The following is a 22,780-nucleotide window of genomic DNA, read 5'->3' on the forward strand; positions in this document are numbered from 1 at the left end:
TTTTTTTTTTTTTTTTTTTTTTTAAGGCAGATGCTTGACAACTGAGCCTCCCAGGCTCCCCAAATGATAATGATTCTTTTTTTTTTTCAATTTATTTATTTTCAGAAAAACATTCTTCATTATTTTTTCACCACACCCAGTGCTCCATGCAAGCCGTGCCCTCTATAATACCCACCACCTGGTACCCCAACCTCCCACCCCCCCGCCACTTCAAACCCCTCAGATTGTTTTTCAGAGTCCATAGTCTCTCATGGTTCACCTCCCCTTCCAATTTACCCAAATTCCCTACTCCTCTCTAACGCCCCTTGTCCTCCATGCTATTTGTTATGCTCCACAAATAAGTGAAACCATATGATAATTGACTCTCTCTGCTTGACTTATTTCACTCAGCATAATCTCTTCCAGTCCCGTCCATATTGCTACAAAAGTTGGGTATTCATCCTTTCTGATGGAGGCATAATACTCCATAGTGTATATGGACCACATCTTCCTTATCCATTCATCCGTTGAAGGGCATCTTGGTTCTTTCCATAGTTTGGCGACTGTGGCCATTGCTGCTATAAACATTGGGGTACAGATGGCCCTTCTTTTCACGACATCTGTATCTTTGGGGTAAATACCCAGGAGTGCAATGGCAGGGTCATAGGGAAGCTCTATTTTCAATTTCTTGAGGAATCTCCACACTGTTCTCCAAAGAGGCTGCACCAACAGCCTCAGAGAGAAAGGTGAGCCATACATGATGTTGTCCCATCATTATTTCCCTCATCCCAAATTTTCACCTGTTTCATTAACTCTGATATACTTCCAGAAATATATCAAGTCAGTCCCTTCCTTTTCATCCCCAGTGCCACTGCTTCCCTTTAGTAACATGATATATTTCTATTTTTTTTTTTTTAGATTTCATTTATTTATTAGAGAGAGAGAGGACTAGCACTCAGGAGTGGGAGGGAGGGGGAGAGGGAGAGAGAGTAGTAGACTCTCTGCTGAGCAGGGACCCCCTGACATGGGGCTTGGTCCCAGGACCCTGAGATTATGACCTGAGCCAAAGGCAGACACTCAACAGACTGAGCCACCCAGGCACCTCTAGCATGGTGTATTTCACCTAGAATATTACTGCATGAGTTTCTGAGAATTTTCCCTCTTCCACACTTACCTCTTCAAGGTAGTTCTCTACATTTCTTCTAAAGTGACCTTTCCAGTGTATGAATTTCTTTGTCTCTTTGCTGCTTAAATCCTGGTAGTAGTGGCTCTCACATGGATGTATAAGATAAAGTTAAAAATCCCAATTATGAGTTATAAAAATTCCTTTCTTGGTCTAGTCCTTGACAATATCTGGCTCCATCTCCCACTCTTCTCTATATAAAATTCACTCACCCAGTAAGAACACCTAATTTTCTTTCAAGGGGTCTGCTTTTTTAGCCAATGCTTTCTGTCTGGATCATTTTACTTGCCTGCCCAACTAACCATTTTCAAATATGATCTCTAGGGTAACCCACTTGCCTTGCTCCTGTTTTGTGTTTACATGGTAACTGCCTCTATGATACTACATCATATTGCCATTACCACTTGTCTGTCCCTCTCACTAGACTGAACTTCATGGGGCATAGAGACAGTTAATATATACATCATATTTGTTTCTCCAGTACCTTGATAGATCTAGCACAGAGCTGAAGTTTAAAATGCTTATTAATATTGTTATCCATCAAGTAGAATTTGTCCAGGTGTTGGAAGGAGCTAAAATACACTTACTCTGGTTTCATTTAGTTGCACAGCTCTAAGTTGTGTGTTAATATTTACCCTTGTGCAAATGGTCAGCTTGAAGAAAAAATTGGCCCCATTGTAGCAAAACTTTTCCAGGTAAAGCTGTGAATTGGGCTAGTTTCTTCCAGGCAGTGCTTGGCTCTGGTTTTAGACATGACTCACTAAAGACTAGTCTATCTCTAGCAAGCTAAGCAATTAACTTTTCTGGAGTAACTTGTCAAAAATTCTAACAGAAAACATTTTAGAATGTATGAAGACAAATAGAGAATTAAAGTTTCTTACTACTCTACACATCTCAATTTTGAATTATATTGTATTTTTCAGCTTTATTGAGATATGATTGACAAATAAAATTATAATACATTTAAAGGGCATAACATGTTGATTTGATATATGTATACTTTGCAAAAAGTTTCCCACCATTGTGTTACTTAACACATCCATAACCTCACATATTGGCCTTTTGTGTGTGTGTGTGTGGTGAAAAAATTTAAGTTCTATTCTCTTAGCAAATTTTGATTATGCAGTATTATCAACTATAGCAACCATTTTATACATTATATTCTCAGACTTGTTCATCTTAAAACTGAAAACTTGTAGCCTTTTTCTGGCCTATCCTATTCCCCTACCCACCCCTGCACCTATTTCTATGAGTTTGACTTTCTCGCTCTTCATTCTTTCCATCTTCCTTCCTTCCTTCCTTCCTTCCTTCCTTCTTTCTTTCCTTCCTTCCTTCCTTCCTCCCTCCCTCCCTCCCTCCATCCCTCCCCTCTTTCCTTTTCTCCCCCTAAGATCCCATGTATAAGTGATACCATGAAGTGTTTTTTTTTTCTCTGTCTGACTTATTTCATTTAACGTAACACTTTTGAGGTTAATCCATGTTGCTGCAAGTAAAAGGATTTTCTCCTTTTTAAGGTCAAATAATATTCCATCTCTCTCTCTCTCCCCCTCACACACACACACACACACATACATGCACACACACACACAAACACACACACCCCCACATTTTCTTGATCCATTCATGTGTTGACAGACACACTTAGATTGTTTCCATACCTTGGCTAATGTGAATAATGATGCAATAAACATGGAATATAGATATCTCTTTGAGATTGTGGTTTTGTTTCCTTTGGGTGTACACTCAAAAGTGGGATTGCTGTATCACATGGTGGTTCTATTTTTAACTGTTTGAGGAAGCTTCATACTGTTTTCCATAATAGTGGTAGCAGTTTACATTTCCATCAATTGTATACAAAAATTCTCTTTTCTTCACATCCTTGGAATCAATTGGTATCTCTTGTTTTTTTGATGATACTAGCCACCCTAGCAGGTGTAAGGTGGTATACCATTGTGGTTTTGGTCTGCATTTCCCTGATGATGAGTGATTTTGTACACCTTTTCATGTACCTGTTGGTTATTTGTATATCTTCTTGGGTAAAATGTTGATTCAAGTCCTTTGTTCATTTCTTAATTTTTTTAATTTTTATTTTTGCCATTGAGTTATGTGAGTTCCTTGTATATTTTGAATATTAACTCTTTATTGGATATGTGGTTTTCAAATATTTTCTCCCATTTCATAGGTCATCTTTTCATTTTGTTGATGGTATCTTTTGCTATGTGGAAGCTTATGTTGTAGTCCTACTTGTTGGCTTTCGCTTTTGTTGCTTTTGCTTTTGGTTTCAAATCCAAAAACTCATTGTCAAGACTAGTGTGAAGGAGCTTACCCCTATATTTTCGTCTAGGAGTTTCATGGTTCTAGGTCTTACATGCTTATCTTTAATACATTTTGACTTGATTTTTGTGAGTGGTATGAGAGAGGGGTCCAGTTTCATTCTTTTGCTTGTGGCTGTCCAGTTTTCCCAACACTACTGAAGACACAGTCCTTTTCCTCATTGTATAATCTAAATCATTATAACTTTCTTTTTAAAAATAAGTTTTTAACATGAAGCTGATATAACTAAACTATATAGTTAATCTATGAACCAGTGGCCCATGGCCTAAAAAGAAATTAATCTGTAAAAAGTCAGATTTTACCAAAATAAAAATTATAATAAAATTGGGGAAAAAAGTGATTCATGGAGTTATTTTGCAAACTACTTATGCTTGTTTTCATTAAATGCATTTGTTCCTCTAATAATAGGAAGGGATTTTGAAATTTTGGTAGGTTAATAAACCCTAAAAGGTCATTTGGAACTTTTTGTAACAATCCTCTAGATAGTCTAATGAATTTTCCTTATTTAAAACAACAACCAAGTAATTAATCTCACTGTAGTGTAGCATCTCTGATGAATTGTGTTAGTCTCTGCTAGATCATGGTCAGTGCTGAGTTGCTGGCTACCTCAGAAGGAGTCCGTTTCTTTTGAGTTTCATAAGATGTTTGCTCACGCTGAGTTATCATTTCGCTCAAATTTACCCTCTGGAGCTCCACAGAGTAAACATATTCCTTCTCTAATATGGTAGTCAAGTTATTTGAAAATAGGGATCAAGTGTCCTCTAAGTTTCTTTTCCTCACACTAAACATTGTGGAATTTTAGGCTTACTCACAATCTGGTTGCCTGCTTCTGGAAATATTTTTTAAAATATGGCACAAAGAGTTGCATATGATAATGCAGATGTGATTGGACTATCTTATGGTAGGACTTTGCAACGCATGATCTGGATACACTATATATGTAATTGGAGCATAATTTTGGATTAATAGTTGGTGATAACGTGAGAATTTAAAAATAAATATCTGAATGCAATTTGATTTATGTATGGATATGTAGGTCACTGTTACTCAGTTATTTGAAGCACTTTCACACTTTCTTACAGTTTTTTTTCCTTAAATCTGAAACTAATTAATTTCCACTGTTCCAATGTTCCAAGTTCTGACTGTTTTAATCTGCTTCATAAGCTCTCTTTAAAACTCCATACACTTTTTTAAAAAAAGATTTTATTTATTTATTTGACAGACAGAGATCACAAGTAGGCAGAGAGGCAGGCAGAGGAGAGGGGGAAGCAGGCTCCCCACCGAGCAGAGAGCCCGATGCGGGACTTGATCCCAGGACCCTGAGATCATGACCCGAGCGGAAGGCAGAGGCTTAACCCACTGAGCCACCCAGGTGCCCCCATACCCTTTTTTGATAAACCTTCCCTCCCCACTTTACCAGTGTTCAAGACATTTTAGAACAGTTTGAAGTATTCCTGCTGAGTTAGCACTTAGCAAAAACTTTCCCATTATGGTATCAACAACCTCTAAAGGAGTAAATAAGAAGCTTAAGCAAAAAGGAATTTAAATGTCCAATAACAGTAAGCAAATAGCTGCCATATAAAGAAGTATTATGAGGAGAAGAGAATTTTGCTTTCTAATTAAAAATAGAGTGAAGGTAGCTTCTTAGGTTTAAAAAAAGTGTCATAAGGCCATTTAATTCTTGTTTTGGAGATGCATTTTTAATTGAAATGTAGTTGACATACACTATTATAGTAGTTTTAGGGATACAGTCATAGTGATTAGAGAATTATATACATTATAAAATACCATAAGTATAGTTGTCATCTGTAATAATACATTATTACAATATCATTGACTCTATTTCCTGTGTTTTATATATATATATATATATATATGTATATATATATATATATTTTTTTTTTTTTTTTAATTCTCTCTTGGAAATTTGATTGGTCCTGGGGAAAAGAAGGCAGGCAGCTCCTGCTTTCTGCTGAGGGTGCCACAAACCCTCACTATTTCCAATTGCCATTAATAGGGAGGTTCTCATGATTAGAGGAGGCCAGGAAGGCCTTGAGCTTGGGCTGGGTGCTGTGGCGCCCAGGTAGGCTGAGATCCGGAGCATGAGTCCAGGCAACTGACGGTCAGGACCTGGTGAATCAGCAATGAGTCCAGCAGGTTGAAGTCTGGAAAGGAGATCTTTTGCCCATGATGAAGTCCTGATCCCCCTCGTTCTGGGACAGTATGGTCTCAAAGGTCTTCAGGTACCCAGTAGTGCCTTCACTTACTCCTATTTGTCTGACTCCTAGTTTGTATAGATGAGGATGAGGTATTTGCCGGGGATATTCTCCATGCCATCATTCACCATGTGCACCAGAACCGCCTCCCACTGGTTTTTCCCAGAAAGCCTAAGGGAGTAGCCTGGATATCACAAGATGGCATTGGACTGGTACAAGGTCTCCATTCTGGAGCTTGGAAAGTTGCCCATAGAGACAGGGGGCCTTGAGTGAGCCCTTCAGCCCTGTCTCCACGGTCACCACCTCCTTCTTCCAGCTCTGGCTCTGGTGAGTCAGCAGCATACACATAGCTGCGAACAGGGAAGCAGGTGATGGAGTAGGGCATCATGGTTACTGTGCAGATGGTGGTGGCAGAGCTTTTATGTTATACTTTTTATCCCCATGGCTTATTTATTTTATAACTGCAAGTTGGTACCTCTTGATTCCCTACACCTGTCTCACCCATAACCTCCATCCTCCTTCCCTCTGGCAACTACCAGCCGAGGAAGTTTTAAGTAGAAACGGGTTGCTGATTTAATAATTAATTTAAAAAGTATAATGCCTGTGTTTGTATCCTTCACAGAAAATATTCTATGACTCTCTGTACTTCCCATATTATTTCAATTTTGATGATAAAGTTTCTGGCAAATTTCTATCCATGAGACACTTATTATTATTTTTTTTAAATATTTATTTACTCGACAGAGAAGAAAGCATGAGCAGGGTGAGGGGCAGAGGTATAGGGTGAGGGAGAAGCAGACTCCTCACTGAGCATTGAGCCCCACAACACAGGGCTCCATCCCAGGATTTTGGGATCATGGCCTGAGCCAAAGGTAGCTAATTAGCTGACTCAGCCACCCAGCCTCTCAAAACACCTCATATTTGTTAAGAGATATGGTTTTATATGAAAATCTGAACGACTAAAAAAAAAGCATATCAATGTGATTATTTGCCTTTTCAGACAATTCACAATTTACATACTTCCTGTTGTTTTTAAAATTTTATTTATTTGTTCTTCCAAGTTTTTATTTAAATTCCATTTCCCTCCCAATCTCCCTCCCTTCCTTTCTCTCTCTCTTTCTCTTTCTTTCTTTTCTTTCTTCTTTCCTTCTTTCAAGATTTTAAAGTAATATCTACACCCAGTATGAGGCTTTAACTCACAACCCTGTGATCAGGAGTCACATGCTCTACTGGCCTAGCCAGCCAGGAGCCCCCTCTTGATTTTTTTTAAAAGATTTTATTTATTTATTTGACACACACACACACACACAGATCACAAGTAGGCAGAGGCAGACAGAGAGAGAGGGCGTTAAGCAGGCTCCCCGCTGAGCAGAGAGCCCGATGTGGAGCTCGATCCCAGGACCCTGAGATCATGACCTGAGCCAAAGGCAGAGGCTTAACCCACTGAGCCACCCAGGCGCTTCCCCCAACCTTGATTTTTTAAAGTGAGAAATAATAAAGATAAAAATTTCTCTGCTTTTAGTTGCACATTTACTGCACAAACGAAGGAATACCTGCATGAGATTTGTATTCATCCAGGAAAAGCCTGTTCTTACCAATTACTGTTAGCTCTATTTAGACTCTGAGTAAATTTTTCTAAGTTCTAAGAATATAGTGGACAGAAAAACCAGATTTTCTGTTAATTGAAAATGTCTTTGTAAAAACTTCAGTAATGAAAATATTAAGAGTAATGTCTACTTTTATTGAAGTATGCTATTAAAAACGTCTTGCTCTATTTGTAACTTGCCTTGTACTTTTCATATTATACTTTGATTTTTTTCAAGTTCATTAACACATCAGTGGGAAATTGAATTTAAAGACCATTTTTCACAAAGCACTTTTTATTATTTTCCTGGCAGTTCTAAAATGAAATGTGAACTTTGGTAATGTTAAAATATCAAAACATGTAATTTTTCTCCAGCATACGATTGGAGGACTTTAATCTTTATTTTTCTCTAACTGACATGTGACAAATCTGTTTATTGCAAGCATTTTCTACTACATGGGAAAATTGTTAACCTGTGGGAGTGACAGATGATTTTGAGAATATAACTTTAATCATTATTTCTTTTGTCACCAAGTATGAAGACTCTATTAGATAATGGTAGTTCTTTTTGTGATATTTCATTCTGTCAGTGTTTCCATGATAACCTCTTATATAATAAAATTCAAGTTTATTAACTGCATATGTTTACTGTAAGTTAATGTTTCTCCTAAAAGAAAGCTTTTGTAATTATATTTCAACTTTTCATTGAAATGGGGTTTCATTGTACTGATATTTCTCCCATATGTTTATAAGGGTTATTTCACTTATTCCCGGGATCAAAACATTTTCTGGTAAATTCTTTTAAGATCATAAATACTATCCTGAGTTCTATATTGTTGATTACAAGCTAGTCTTATAAATTTGTGGATACTTTGCTTATGATTAAATGAAGATTGATTAATTATGACTACATATGCAAGCCAAATAAACAGTCCTTTTGTGTGCACACGTTGGAAACAAATGTTGATTGTATTTCGTTTTTTAAATGACTCCAATTTTCATCTTTCAGTTCCCCATCCTTCTCCAAAACACACACTTTGAAATATCCATGATTATGGTAGTTATCAAATCTGAAAGTGTTCAGACTTCCAGATTCTACTCTTCTTAGGTAATGGGTATTTTTCATAGCACATAAAGAATTTACTGCTAGTAATTTAAAATTTTTAAATTTCACAGGATACTGTGAAACACAAAACAAATTCCTAGTACTCAATAATTTTTATGTAGTAGAGAATTGGGCTCTGGATTGACAAAACAGTAATCCTTCTTTTAACAAGACTCAAAGTAACTTAATTATCGAGTAACCTGATTTTTCTGTTCTCTTCCAGAAAAATGAACTTAAGTAAAAGGAAAATTTTTGCTGAATATTTTGGGGCCAATTAATATTCAATTAAATATTATCTAAACTTTCTACAACCATAGAACTCTGCCAACAATTCTAAATTGAGCTTTTACCTATAAAGTGAAAGTAGAGAGCTAGATCTTAAGTTGAATGGTTGTCAAATGTTGGTGTAGGTAATGTGATAGTTACTACAGACTGATATTATTTATGGAGCTTGAAGAAACTTGAAAATATGACCTGAAATATAGTAGGTAGGGAAAAAGAAGGTATTCCAATGGAGTATAATGGTACAAATGGGCTGACTGGTCAAGACGCAAGGACAGAATTAGGATACAGGTTTGGCAAGATCAAGGGATTTTTTAAAAATTAGGTTGTATTAGTCACCATACAGTACATCATTAGTTTTTGATGTAGTGTTCCAAGATTCATCATTTGCATATAACACCCAATGCTCCATGCAATCTGTGCCCTCCTTAATACACATCACAGGGCTAACCTATCCTCCCAACCCTCCTCCCCTCTAAAATCCTCAGTTTGCTTTCCAGAGTCCATAGTCTCTCATGATTCATCTCTCCCTTTGATTCCCCCCAACCCTTCATTTTTCCCTTCCTTCTTCTAATGTCCTCCATGCTATTCCTTATGTTCCACATATAAGTGAAACCATATGATAATTGTCTTTCTATGACTTATATCACTTAGCATAATCTCCTCCAGTTCCACCATATTGATGCAAATATTAGATATTCATCCTCTCTGATGGCTGAGTGATATTCCATTGTATATATGGACCACATCTTCTTTATCCATTCATCTACTGAAGGGCATTTTGGCTCCTTCCACAGTTTGGCTATCATGGACATTGCTGCTATGAACATTGAGGTGCATGTGGCCCTTCTTTTCACTACGTCTGTATCTTTGGGGTAAATACCCAGTAGTGCAATTGCTGGGTCATAGGGTAGCTCTATTTTTAAATTTTGAGGAAACTTCACACTGTTTTCCAAAGTGACTGTACCAATTTGCATTTCTACCAACAGTGTAAGAGGGTTCCCCTTTCTCCACAACCTCTCCAACATTTGTTGTTTCTTGCCTTGTCAATTTTTGCCATTCTAACTGGTGTAAGGTGATATTTCAATGTGGTTTTGATTTGAATTTCCCTTATGGCTAATGATGTTGAACATTTTTTCATGTATCTGTTAGCCTTTTGTATGTCTTCTTTGGAGACGTGTCTGTTCATGTCTTCTGTCCATTTTTCAACTTGAGTATTTGTTTTTTGGTTGTTAAGTTTGAGAAATTCTTTATACATCTTGGATACTAGCCCTTTAACTGTAGTGTCATTTGTCAATATCTCCTCCCATTCTGTGGGTTGCCTCTTGGTTTTGTGGACTCTTTCCTTTGCTGTGCAGAAGCTTTTTATCTTGATGAAGTCCCAAAAGTTCATTTTAGCTTTTGTTTCCCTTGCCTTTGGAGATGTGTCTTGAAAGAAGTTGCTGTGGCCAACATCGAAGAGGTTACTGTCTATGTTATCCTTCAGGATTTTGGTAGATTCTTGTCTCACATTGAGGTCTTTCATCCATTTAGAGTTCATCTTTGTGTATGGTGTAAGAGAATGGTCTAGTTTCATTCTTCTGCATGTGGCTGCCCAATTTTCCCAGCACCATTTATTGAAGAGACTGTCTTCTTTCTTTCTTTTTTTTTTCTTTTAAAGATTTCATATATTCATTTGACAGAGAAAGAAACAATGACAGAGGGAACACAAGCAGGGGGAGTGGGAGAGGGAGAAGCAGTCTCCCTGCTGAGCAGGGACATTGATGTGGAGCTTGATCCCAGGACCCTGGGATCATGACCTGAGGCAAAGGCAGACACTTAACGACTGAGCCACCAAGGAGCCTGAGACTGTCTTTTTTTCCACTGGATATTTTTTCCTGCTTTGTTGAAGATTAGTTGAGCATAGAGTTGAGGATCCATATCTGGGCTCTCTATTCTGTTCCATTGATCTATGCTAGACCAAAGGAATCTTATATTAGAGCAAGGTACAGGTGCATAGAGCCATCAATCAGGTTGTGCTTCCAAAAGATTAATGTTGTAACATTGTATACAATGAACCACAGGTGAAGAGTGAAGACAGATGGATCAGCCAATTGGAATACTCTGTATTTCTTCTGGAAATATGAAATTATCCAAGAACTGGCTGTTAAGAAGCAATGGCAATTTAAAGGATGGTATGGGATTGATTATGACTTGAGAACTGGTTCTGAAAACCAAGGAAGAAATAACCAAAGACATGCAATATTCAGCATCTAAGTGATTGTATGCTGTGCTTTTGGGGCAGCATGGCAAAGTGGTTAAGAATGTGGGCTCTATGTTTAAAGTACCCTAGTTCTAAGAATGTCCTCAACTGTAAAAGGTGGTTTATTGGAAGGCCTACCTTATATAAAGTCTGAAGTGAATCAATATGTATTATGTTCCCAGAAGAGAGGGTGATTGGCAAAATTATTAACTTGCTGACAGAAAGTTCTGCAAGACCCTTCATTGTGTGAATGTGAACTAACATAACTCAGAAAGCTTTATAACTACAAGGCCTCCATAAAACATCTTCAATTGTCTCTTAATCAGAAATTAATTCAGAGCACCCTATTCTCTTAGCTTCCCACTAAAATTAAGTTATTTGAATTGCTCCATAAATCGTGCTTCCTGTTAAGTCATTGTATTTCTCTGTACCATACTGATGAGTAGTTGTAAGTGTACCTGTAGCTAACCTTTATGAGTGAAGGACACCTGGGCATAAACAATCCCAAGGCAGTATGCCATGTTCTGAATCAGACTTGGCATATGTGACTCTGGGAAGGCAATTTTCCTCATTTTATGTGAGGCCTGTTGATATTAGTGCAGTTTATTTGCCTGTAGAGTCAATTTACATTGCCAAAAGATAAGTTTGACACTTTCATTTGTACTGACACAGCCAATGAATATAAATTTTTTTGTTGTTGTTCTGCATCACCTAGTCTCCTTGATGCAAAGTCGCTCAGTAAAGGAGATTTTTTTCTCAATCAATTTTCTATCTGCAAGCAAACATCCACCCAATCAGTGGGAGCTTTCCTGCTCTCGCAACAGATTTATACCCCCTAGGTTTTCACAACGTGGCATGCTTTGCAAGGAAGCCGGAATAAATTAGAAAACTTTAGGGGCCGCCCAAATAGCTGTGTTTTCCAGTCTGGATACCAGAATGACTGCTGCTGAATATTTTTCTCCTTCCACATCAATAATTCATTTCACACATAAACACAAGATGTTCATAGGAGATCTTTTTGAGAACCTTGAGTTGAGACCAGTTTTTTTTTTATATAGAAATGTTACAACTCTAAATTTTTGCTTACTCCTCTTATGCTTCCATGCATTAAAGCAAGATCTGGGAAAACACTAGGAATGAGATTGGCTTTCAAAACCTGAATCTTTCATTTAGAAAACCACAGAGCTACATATGAATGTAAAATATGAAAAAGGCTATATATGAGAGAAACCAACTGTACTTTCTGAGTTAAATAATCCACAAGATTCCAGCTGTTTTCATGTAATGGTTTGTCTTATATACATCTTACTTTCTTATTCCATCCAGTAGTCTTTCTCAGCATTTCATGATGGATAAATATTAGTCTAAAATATCTTTGAAAACTCACGTCCATCCAAATGCATATATATACTACTTGTCAAGTTTTGAGTATTAACTAGTGACAACCATTGTAGTGACTTAAATTTATTCTATGAGACCGTGACTCAGGATAGGGTTCTTATCCCTGAGATGCTGAGATAATGTTGATGTTACCATCAGACTACATCTTTGCTTTATCTATGCAGTTTTGCAGCCTTAGTGCAGTACGTCAAACCCACAGTGTTCTTGTCGATATAGGAATTTCACATTGGATTTCTTTGCTGCTAACATTAGGAAATATTCTTTTTTTAAAAATCTTTTTTATTTTTTATTAACATATAATGTATTATTAGCCCCAGAGGTACAGGCCAAGTTTACACACTTCACAGCACTCACCACAGCACATACCCTCCCCAATGTCCATAACCCCACCACCCTCTCCCTACCTCCCTACCCCCTGGCAACCCTCAGTTTGTTTTGTGAGATTAAGAGTTTCCTATGGTTTTCCTCTCTCCCAATCCCATCTTGTTTCATTTTTTCCTTTCCCACCCCCCAAACTCCCCACATTGCCTCTCAAATTCCTCATATCAGGGAGATCATATGATAGTTGTCTTTCTCTGATTGACTTATTTTGCTCAGCATAATACCCTCTAGTTCCATCCTCGTCTTCACAAATGTCAAGATTTCATTTCTTTTGATGATTGCATAGTATTCCATTGTATATATATACCACATCTTCTTCTTCTTTTTTTTTTTTTTTATACCACATCTTCTTTATCCATTCATCTGTTGATGGACATCTAGATTCTTTCCATAGCTTGGCTATTGTGGACATTGCTGCTATAAACATTTGGGTGCATGTGCCCCTTCGGATCACTACATTTGTATCTTTAGGGTAAATCCCCAGTAGTTCAATTGCTGGTAAGGTAGCTCTATTTTCAACTTTTTGAGGAACCTTCATGCTGTTTTCCAGAGTGGTTGCACGAGCTTGCATTCAACAAAAGGGAATGTTCTATTCACAATTTTAATTTATAAAAATTTTACGGGAAAAGCCATTCAAATAATGGGTGGACTTTAGCAATGCTGTATTATTTGTTAAAATCACTTAAAAGGAACTTCTATTAAGGCAATTCCAGAACTTCCATTATGACATCCGTGCTTTGGTGGAGAAGGAATGCCTGGCTATGGAACATAATTAAGTTATTATTTATTTATTTGCATATGGAACTTCCCATCATGAAAAAATATAATGATTGATCAACCAAGTCATGAAGAGTCTGTAGGGCCCTCTCAAATTGGTGCTAAAGCAATAAATAATTTGTCTAAGCTGGGTGCTTACATTCCAGCAGCACTTTATCTTCCTAGCTGCCACTTCTCCCTCAGTCTATTCCAATGTCCCCATGAGGAGATTATTGTGATCATTTGGCTTAGGAGAAGAAGACTCATGTTTGGTTTATAGAAGATTCTGCAATCAGAAAGGATGCTATCACAAGGCAGAGGTGGATTACTGTCACATTACAGCTCTACTTGGAAGTCTCCCTAATGGGTAATAAGAAAGAACATCTTCCATGTGAGCAGAGCTCTGAACTCCAGTGTTTATCTGGAGGCCCAGTTTGCCTGCAGGGCAAAATGGCCTAAGGAATGCATCTACACCAATTCATGGCCTGTAGCTATTAGAATGGATAGCTGGTTAGGAACTTAACAGGAACAAGATTAAATGATTAATGACAAGAATTTTGGGAAAGAGGAATTTGGATGGACCTCTTAGAGCGGTCTCAAATGTGTAGATATTTGTGTTATTTAAAATAACTCCTGAAGGAAAAAATGGTCTTGGTGGCAGGGATGGAAATTATGCCTGTGATCCATTATATAGACTTTCCTTCCCCAAGACATTCCAGGCTATCATCACTGTTGTGTCCACAGTCAATCTATAGCAGTGACCGATCCTGATCCCCTCCATTTTTATTTGCATTTTATTTATTTATTTATTTATTTAATCCCCTCCCCCTTTATTTGAAGATGTCAGCTACTTGCCATCATGGTTGTGAGGAGTTGTGGACAGAATTGTCTTCACTGGAATAGAAACTTTTTTGGGACATGGATTTTCCTTCCTTGTTTTCCATATTTCTTTTGTTTGTTTGTTTGTTTTCCATATTTCTGCCAGCATCCCTGTCTGTGAACTTAGTGCACACCCTAGTTACCATCATGATTTGCATACAGAATTTATGGTGAAAGTGTGTGTCAATGGGCTGACGTTCCAAGGATTCCCTCCTTGTATCTTATCACTCAGAATACTATTCCCAAATTTCTATCTATAGTTTTCACTTCTGTTTTTCACACCCACTTTTCAGTTTACTGTCTTTATGTTTTGGCTCACGCAGTTCATCTGCCTTCACAGTCTTTATTCCTTATCAAAATTTCTGTATTTTTTGAGACCCACCCCAAGCATTGCACATGTTTTCTAGATTCCCTTTGGAATTTTGCCCCTACTTTTGTACTGACACTTACTTTAATCAATATTGTGTTGTAGTCATTTGCATATTTATCTTATTACTTTATAGGATTGGAAGTATCACATGGACAGAAACTAGATCTTATCCTTCCTTATATCAGCTATACATCCTTGTGCCCAGTGGGTACTCAATAAATATTTATTGAATCTAATTGTATCAATAACAAAAAGCTTTGTAATGTTGAATGCAGAGATGAGCAAGAAGAGAAACAAGGCAGCCAAGTATTACCTTAGTGTAATATGTGTTTTAACCAGTGCTTATTATATGGCTATGTATATAAATTAGCCCGGAAAAGAGAGAGTCACCGTTTCTTGATTTCACCCACCAAAAGTTATGGGGGAGGCATGAAAATGTGGTAATAGAAACCTTTCTTTATTAAAGTGGCTAAGATTCTCTACATGAAAGAGAAAATGTGCACAGAAGGCACTCGGGAACAATTTTTTTCCCAAACTACAAAAAATGCTGTAGAGCTAAAAAAAAAAAAGTGCTGTAGAGCTGAAAGGATACATTTTATTCCAAAATTTGCATAAAAATATCTAATGTTTGATATGCAGAAAAAATATTTCTATTCCCCTGGTCATATGAAAGGTTTGTTATTGTAGTTGAATACATAATATACTCACTGGGTCTATATTCCATCAAGATTAGAACAAAAGGATTTTTGTTTGTGTTTCTTTTATCTAAGGTTGGAAATTGAGTATGTGATATGGAATAAATGGACTCTCTTGCTGTCTTGGCCTTGATTTCCTATACCTTTTTTGTTATTATGTTCAGATACCCAACATATAGTACATCATTAGGTTTTGATGTAGTTTTCAGTGATTCATTAGCTGCATATAACACCCAATGCTTACCACAACACGTGCCTTCCTTAATACCCATCACCCAGTTACCCATCCCTCCAGCCCCCCTTGATTTCCTATATCTTAATCACTTTTTACTTTTGTGAACCACCAGGGTTTATGTGAATATATATAATTTCAAAAGTTTTTGTTCTTGAATGCATGTATACAGAAGAAAGCTTTGATCATCAGAACTTAATAAAAAATAAAAACAACTTAAGCTGTCTATAAGATATGCCATAGGTTTGTATACATTACCGTTACAGCTTTCTTTAAATATGTCAAAACTTACTTTTGGTACTTTCTTTGATTTATTGAATATCTGAAAGCAAATGCATTCAGTCACATGAACTCTGGCCAAGCAATATACAGCTTCTGCTTTGAAGGTACATCCCTTATAAAAATATAAGCATGAATATTGGATATTATGTGATGAATGGTGTTAAACTACATCATAGATGCATTTCAGCTTAATGGCTTATGGAAGGAATATGCATAAAATTGGGAAGTTCAAGGTACTGGTGAAGCATTAGACTAAGTAAATCACCTCCACTTTCTATGGGAATTACACAAGAGAAAACCATGATCTAAGGGTAATCATACTGTAATTATGGTTTGCATTTTTTTTTCCTAAATGAAGAGTTTTACTTAGGAAGAAGGGCAGAAAAGTAATAACATGATGTAAATTTGCTACTTAGTCACAAGGAGATGCATAGTTTCAAAACAGGAATTCAATTTAGTTGGCCTTTCAGTCAGGCTGGTTGATGGATGATTTGCCCTGTTATTATTCAGAGGTTGAGTGGCACAAATGCACACTTAATTAGCTGGGATTGCCCATTGACATCTATTGAATTAGCTGGTAAAAGTTTTTTTTCTGTTGTTTATAGGTTAAAGTAAAGATGTTCTGGGGACAGTTTATTTTTGTTTTGTTTTGTTTATTTTATTTTTCTTTAATTTGCCATCAAATTAGAAAGTGTAGCTCTGAATCATATGTTCATTTGAAAAATACTGTTGAGCAAGCTGAGGTTCCAATTATTGCCCTAAAACTTATCTTGAATTTACCCTTAGTTTTTTTTTTTTAAATGAGGCTTACTTTTTGGCCCTAATGCTTCATCTTTATCATAGTTATCGTATCTATCATATCACATTTAGAACAGATTTTTCTTATGTATATGGTGTAATAAGAAATGAAATAAAGATTTAAAACAATTATTTGGATAATTCAGTGTCATATAATGTGCTTCAAAGAAAAGCAGGAAGTGTTAACCATAGCGCTGGTCCGGACAACCTAAATTTCCTGAGATGGTGGCTTGGATTTTCATATGGTCAATCATAATCTTATCTGTTGCTGTTCAATTCATTATTTAGATCATAAGACTAATGAAATGTCACCATGGTTTTAATCTCTATGCAGTTTCTCTCATTAACCCTCTTCATCATCATCAAATGTTGATTAAGGCCTTACAATCAGATCTTGGAGATAATAGAAAAATACATGGTCTCTGTCCTTCAGCAGCATAGTTAGGGAGACAAGATGTACTTGTAAACATGTAACAGTCATTGACCATATAAAACTTGCCATAAGAGCTGTAGGAGCACTGGACTCCAGGTTGAATTGAAACTCTGGCCAACTTCCTTGAAAAGAGATAGCAGGGACAACTGAGCACAAGATTCTCATAAGATAGCTATAAATAATTTACAGCTCCTCACAAAAAAGTCAAAGGGCATGCCCGCACAAAACAGGTCACTAGTGTTTTGTCTTAGTAGAAGAAAGAAATTTTATTAGGTGACATCATAGAATGCATGACTTCTGTTTATCACGTTCTCTGACTTTATTTTTTTAAAGATGATTTATTTATTTATTTATTTATTTATTTGACAGAGATCACAAGTAGGCAGAGCAGCAGGCAGAGAGAGAGAGGGAAGCAGACTCCCCACCGAGCAGAGAGCCCAATATGGTGCTCAATCCCAGGACCCTGAGACCATGACCTGAGTGTAAGGCAGAGGCTTAACCCACTGAGCGCCCCAGTTGCCCCTCACATTCTCTGACTTTAAACTGCACTTTGCCATTTCTTCACTCTGACCTTTAACAATGTATATTAACTTCCTTCTATCTTTTTCTCTCCCTTATGAATTTTTATGCTTCCTACTCTTAATAGTTTCTTTTGATAAGTTTGACACAAAGCTTCATGATTTGCTCTCAGTAATTTTCCTCATTTTCTTGCAATTGTTGGACACTTACAATGCTGTTGGGTTACTTCATTATGCATGTTGTCATTTTATGCTTCAAAATTTCTAAACCTTTTAAGAATTATAATCCACATTCTCTGGGAAGGACAAGAGACCTCATCTTGGGGGCAGTCAGGGGAAGCAGAACCGGAGTCTCTTTGTCACAGTTTCCTCCATACAGGACCTAGATCTCTACCTATTTAAAGGCTGATTCAATTCTTCCCAACTGTTGTACTCCACTTTGTAGCTTGAAACTTAAATTGGCTTCTCTTTTCTACATCCCCAACTTAACTCAGTCACTGCCTTCAGTCTCCTTCATGAAAGATTCTCAGATACATACTTGATTTTTACTGACACCTTGGTGATTGCTTTTGTGAGAATTTAATGACTTTTCATGCCCTAACTGACTGCTAGATTATTTCTCCCTCAGGATTTGATGTCTCTGACAAAGAAACATGCTTTTGGAACACAGCAAATTTAGACAAAATGTTATGGTAGTAAAATCAAAATAAGTTAAGATTCTGAAATGACTTCTCACCTCCCAAATTAGTTGTTAGTGTGACACCAAACATGGCATATTTACTCCTAATAAGAGAATGGATTTGCATTTTGGGTTGTTATAGTTCAACAAATGTTTGTGTGTGTGTCAAAAACAGCCAACTATGCACTGTCCGCTCACTAGATAAACAAAGCCAATTAAAATGACTTTTACAAGTGCCTATAAAATGTGCACCTGTTATCTTTCCCAAGTGCATAGAATGAGAATATGAATTTTTAGCCAAATTAAAACAGGCTACATGAATGGAAAAATAGTGCTGGTCTGGGAATAAGTTGAAAAAGGAATAAAAGTAGCATATGGTTATTGGGTACTCAGAATTAAAACTTACAATTACAAACTACTTACCTATATTTGAAGTGGTCCATCATTGTCTCAGGTAGAGTGAGGAGTTGAGTGGCTTATAAAAAAATTTATTAGGGGGCACCTGGGTGGCTCGGTGGGTTAGGCTTCTGCCTTTGCCTCGGGTCATGATCCCGGGGTCCTGGGATCGAGCCCTACGTCGGGCTCTCTGCTCAGCGGGGAGCCTGCTTCCTCCTCTTTCTCTGCCTGCTTGTGATCTATCTCTCTCTCTCTGTGTCAAATAAATAAATAAAATTTAAAAAAATAAAAAATTTAAAAAAATTTATTAGAACTTATTGAATAATGATTTAATGCTGGCAGTAGAGACAGCTGCAAATATTTTGTGACCTGACACACTGTGTCCTGAGACCCTTGTTCAAAACAGTAGCTACAGTTTTGACATAGAATGCCCTTGATAACACTAATAACAATGTGATTGTTTAAAAAGTAATACAGCTTCAGCATGTCTGAAGTTACAAATGAAAAATAATTCTTAAATTTAATATTCTTAAATATTCTTTTAACTATCTCTGCTTTTTTTAATCAATTATGTTGATAAATTATTTATCAACTGTGCGAACTATGATGGTATAAAGACAATCATGGTGAAGTGATGAGAGGAAAAGAAAAGATTGAAGCAAAAATGTGGCTAAATAAATAATAAATTGTATAGATATTGGAGAAGAAATGCATAATCAATCATATACCCTGGAAATGATGTCTACATTTGTAGGGCATATAAATCTATTTAAGTTCTTCAGTGGTGTGTAAGTCATAGAGATCTGAGTGATTTTAAGGCCTCTTCTTTTTTTTTTTAAATTTAATTTCTTTTCAGTGTAACAGAATTCATTGTTTATGCACCACACCCAGTGCTCCATGCAATATGTGCCCTCCATAATACCCCCCCCGCCCCTTCAAAACCCTCAGATTGTTTTTCAGAGTCCATAGTCTCTCATGGTTCACCCCCCCTTCCAATTTCCCTCAACTCCCTTCTCTCCATCTCCCCATGTCCTCCATGTTATTTGTTATGCTCCATAAATAAGTGAAACCATATGATAATTGGCTCTCTCTGCTTGACTTATTTCACTCAGCATAATCTCTTCCAGTCCTATCCATGTTACTACAAAAGTTGGGTATTCATCCTTTCTGATAGAGGCATAATACTCCATAGTGTGTATGGACCACGTCTTTCTTGTTGTTTGGCATTTCTTCTTTCAATGTATTTTCAATGAATTTTTAAATTTCTCTTGCCATTTTTTTCACAGATGCATTGGTTATTGAATAGTGGGTTCCTTAATTTACACACATTTGTTAATTTCCAGATTGCTTTGTTATTGATTTCTAATTTCACCTCATTATGATTGCAATACATATTTTTTATTATTTCAATGTTTTAAAATTAATTGAGGCTGGTTTTATGGTCTAACATATGATCCGTCCTGGAGAATGTTCCATGTACAGTGGTGGAATGTTTTAATTCTGCAGTTACTGATAAGTCATTGTTGGTGTGTGATCTCTTTTTAAATTTTTATTTTTTTAAGTATTTTTAAACTTCTTCTTCTTCTTTTTTAATAATGTCAGCATCTACAGCAATAAACTGCCTTTAAAGAACTGCTTTAGCAGATCCCATATGCTTTGGTAAGGTTTATTTTTTGTTTTCATTTGGCTTACAGTTTTTTTCAATTTTCACTTATCACAAAGGTTTAGAAAAAGTTTGGATGTTTAAGTGTGAAGCTCAATTTCCAGTTCTTTTTCTGTTACTAATTTTTAGTTTCATTCCAACGTGTTCAGAGATATTTTATTATTTTAATTCTCTTAAACTTACTGAGGTTTGTCTTCTGGCCTGGCATATGGTCAGTCTTGGAGAAGGTTCCATGTGAGCTTAAGAAGAATATATTGTTGGTGGGTGGAGTTCTATAGATTCCTGTTAGAGCTAATTGGTGGATAGCATTATTTAAAGTCTTCTATTTCCTTGTCGATCTACCTCTTTGTTCTATTATTGGGACTGGAGTATCAAGAGTTCGCCAGTGTTACTGTTGAATTTCCTATTTCTCCCTTGTTGTATGTTAATGCTTGCTTCATGCATTTATTTTGAAGCTCTGTTTTTAGATGCATATACGTTTATGACTGCTATATATTCTGACTGTATTCATGCTTTTATTATTATGAGATGTTCCTTTTTAACTTCTGTAGACAGGATATAGTTGCATCTCTTTTTAATCTGGTCTACCTTAGTCTTTTGATTGATTGTTTAAAATATTCACATTTAATGTCATTAATGATACAGATGGATTTATGTCTGCTATTTTACCTTTTGTTTTCTATGTGTCCATTTTTTCTCTGTTTTTCCTTTATTGCTTTATTTGCATTAATATTATCTAGTCTAATATTTACAATTTCTGTAATGACCGTCTCACTGTATTTTTCAATGAATTTCCTAGTGGTTTATCTAGTGCTCATAGTATACATCTTAACTTAAAAGAGTCTACTTGAGATCTATACTAACTAAATTCCAGTGAGATATAGAAATTTTACTATTGTCTAGCTTCCTTCCTTTTTTCTGTATCATTATTGCTCTATATAATATATCTGCATATGTTCCAAACTCAATTACCTTGTTTTCTTTATTACTTTATTCAATTTTACATCTCTTAAAGAAGCTGAGAGAAGAAAGGAGAAAAAATATATATTTATAGTTTGTTATATTAAACTTATTGTAAATATATTCTAGTTTTGATGCCTTAGAGCCCAAAATACACACATATATATGGTTTAATACAATTGCTTTTTATATCAGTTGAGAGAAGAAAGAACAAGGAATATGCAATTAGAATGTCTTTTATCTGGGCGCCTGGGTGGCTTAGTTCTTCAAGTGTGACTCTGGATCTCAGCTCAGGTCTTAATCTCAGGGTTATGAGTTGAAGCCCCACAATGGACCCTACTTAAAAAAATGTCTTTTATAATTACCTACATGATTACTTTAACCAGTACTCTTTGCTCTCTTTTATGGATTCGGATTACTCTCTAGACCCATGATTTCAGCCTAAATAACTCTTTTAATATTTCTTATAAGATGGGTCTGATAGAAAATTCTCTCTACTTTTCCTTATTTGATGATATCTTTATTTTTTCTTTGTGTTTGAAAAATAGTTTTTATTGGATACAATATATATGGTGGACAGGTGTTTTTTTTCTTTTAATACTTTAAATATATTATACTGCTGTTTTCTTGCTTCAGTTGATTCTGATGAGAAGTCAGAATGTTAGTCATATTAGGGTTTCTTTTACATGACAAGCCATTTTCCTGAGACAATTTCAAGGTTTTTTTCTTTGTTTCTGGATTTCATCTTTTTTTTTAGAAAGGGAGAGGGAGAAAGAGAGAAAAGGAGAGATGATAGAGTGTGAAGGAGAGAGTGAGAGAGAGAATATCAAGCAGGCTCTACACACAGCACAGAGCCCAATGTGGACATCGATCTCATGACCCCGACATCATGACCTGAGTTGAAATCAAGAGTCAGACAGTTAACCAAGTGAGCCATCCAGGAGGCCTGGGCATTCAGCATTTTCATTATGATGTGTCTTGTGTATGGCTCTCTTTTCATTTACACCCTGGAGTTTTTGGAGTTTTATGAATGTATAGAAAAATGTTTTTTATATATCAAATTTAGGAGGTTTTTGCCTTTAATTCTTTGAATATTTCTACTCTCTTTCTCCTCACTTTCTGATATTCACATATTCTGAGGCTGTAGGCATTTTTTTTTTCATTCTGGTTTCCTCTGTCCTTTGAATTGTATTATTTCTATTTTTTAAAGATTTTATTTATTTTTTTGACATACAGAGATCACAAGTAGGTAGAGAGGCAGGCAGAGAAAGGGAGGGGGAAGCAGACTCCCTGCTGAGCAGAGAGCCCAACACGGGCTCTATCCCAGGACCCTGAGAACATGACCTGAGCCAAAGGCAGAGGCTTAACCCACTGAGTCACCCAAGTGCCCCGCATTATTTCTATTGATCTA

At 36.4% G+C, this 22,780-nt stretch overlaps 1 pseudogene; it reads right to left on the reverse strand.

The window, feature by feature from the left end:
* Positions 1-5,490: 5,490 nt before the first annotated feature.
* Positions 5,491-6,100, reverse strand: LOC122896539 (annotated as a pseudogene).
* Positions 6,101-22,780: the final 16,680 nt, after the last annotated feature.

The sequence above is a fragment of the Neovison vison genome, chromosome X (genome assembly GCF_020171115.1).
Source record: "Neovison vison isolate M4711 chromosome X, ASM_NN_V1, whole genome shotgun sequence".
In the NCBI taxonomy this organism is placed as follows: domain Eukaryota; kingdom Metazoa; phylum Chordata; class Mammalia; order Carnivora; family Mustelidae; genus Neogale; species Neogale vison.